The following is a 2,084-nucleotide window of genomic DNA, read 5'->3' as shown; positions in this document are numbered from 1 at the left end:
CTCTTTGAAAAACTATTTGAAAATCATTCCTTTCTTCTCTCTGTGCTGTCATAGTTCACTATCCTCTCTCAAGAGGTAAACTAGAATTAGACAAGTCTGGAAAAGAAATTAGTGCCAAGACGTTAACAGGGGCAATAAGTTAGTAGGTAGCTATTTGCATTTTTATGTGGCTTTTAGAAGCCTTAATTTAACTTGAGAGTATTTTCAGGATGTAAACAGGTCCTTCGGGAAGATCTGGAAGGTCTTGAGGGATCTCTAAGAAAAAGCTCTGCACTTTCTGAAGTTATTTTAATGTCTTGAGGTCAAGTCTGTGGCACCATTTTATTCTGCAAGCTGCCAAAGAGCACAACGGTTGGTCACAGTATCTCTGCCACAAATCCTCAAGTCAGCTGCTGTAGCTCAAAAAGTAGTTCTAGAAGACAGAGCCATTGCATAAGGTGTTTGCATTTCGTAAAGCTAACCCAGTTCAATCCTCAATATTACCTATGGTTCCCTGAGCACATAGTCAGGAATAAGCCCAAAACCCTACTAATTATGACCTCCCCCAATAACAACAAAATCAGTTCTAGCAAAATTACGTTTTATGAGTATGTGTCTCCTTTAATAAAATTTTGTTTAGGAAGACAAGTAGAGGCTCACAATTTGCTGTCACTTGCTTCACAATTGAATTTGTTCTCCTTATCTCTTCCCACCACTTCTGAGAGAAAGCTTTCCTTCCCACGTGAAATACTACAAACTTAGTTTTTGAAATTCTATCAAGATAGTTATCATTGGTTGTCATAATTGTGTTGAGCCCAAAACTGATAGTCCAGTGTGACTTACCATGACAAGCCAGTGTTTTATGCACAGTAAATTTTCTTATTTCTAAAAGGCAAATTGCATGAATTACTTAAATTAGGTCTGCATTTTTAAGCTTATAACAGGATGAAAGCATAGCTCCATGGCTGTGAAAAAGAACAGGACTACAAAATTAGGCCAGCAAGTGATGCATTTATGAGAATAGGCTAGTGTTGCTATATTAAAAAAATAAATGAAAGAAACCCGAAGGGATAAAGAGCAGTGAGTCTGACAAGGAGAAGCAGGCCACAAACATCAGAAACAAGACAGTAAAACAGTTGAACTTTGAGACAGAGAAGTGCATTACCAGAGTTGCTCAAGGCTGAAAGGCTGACATACTTAGGAACTACTGAGAAACCAGTATGAGACCTAACCACAGGACACTAGGTGACCCAAAATTACCTTCTTAAGACAATCAAATATCACTTCATAAACATCTGAAGTTTTATCTACTAATTTGACACACAAAATTCAAGGAGCCACTCAGGAGATAGCCACTTTCAAGGTGTTATGAAGTACTTCACTTAATCACAAGTCCTTCTTAAGGCAAAAATACAAGGAGATTTAAGAAATTATTTAGCATTGACAGGCCACAACTAAGCAATCACCTGATATTGAAGCCCCCCAAAAGATATAGAGGGCTTTATATTGGAATATTCATGGCAGCATAGCCTACTTATGGGACAAAGAGGAGAATAGCAAAAGGAATGGAACTTCGCTATTGGCTACATACAATATATAACAATATATAAATATACATAACATATACATAATGATATGCTGATGCACTGAGATGGGAGGGGCACAGCATGAATTGTGGAGGGGGACCTTTGGAGTTAATATATATATATATAATATATATATAATATATATAGTTAATATATAGTTCCATATAAATATGAACTAATTGTTTTTCTGGTCTCAGCCAGAAAAACTCTCTGTCTTAGATGGCCCAGGCCATCTGTTCAGCCCTATTAGTCATTAGTTTAATGATTTATATTTATTCATCTATAATCTATTAATAGATTTATAATCTATTTATGATTTATAATCCATTCCCAGAATGGATCACCTATAGAATTGGTCTCAAGCTGCCTATCCTGTTACCTGTGTTTAGTTACCTAGCTTTTCCACTTCGGCAACAATCAATCAAGATAAGGCATTTATAACCCAAAAGAATTTTGAAGGTGCAAGGGAGTTCACAGAAATGAAGAGAAAAACTATGATTTAAACTTCACAATTCATAG

The sequence above is a fragment of the Suncus etruscus genome, chromosome 20 (genome assembly GCF_024139225.1).
Source record: "Suncus etruscus isolate mSunEtr1 chromosome 20, mSunEtr1.pri.cur, whole genome shotgun sequence".
In the NCBI taxonomy this organism is placed as follows: domain Eukaryota; kingdom Metazoa; phylum Chordata; class Mammalia; order Eulipotyphla; family Soricidae; genus Suncus; species Suncus etruscus.
The sequence above is the reverse complement of the archived record's forward strand: the minus strand, read 5'-3'. Positions refer to the sequence as shown.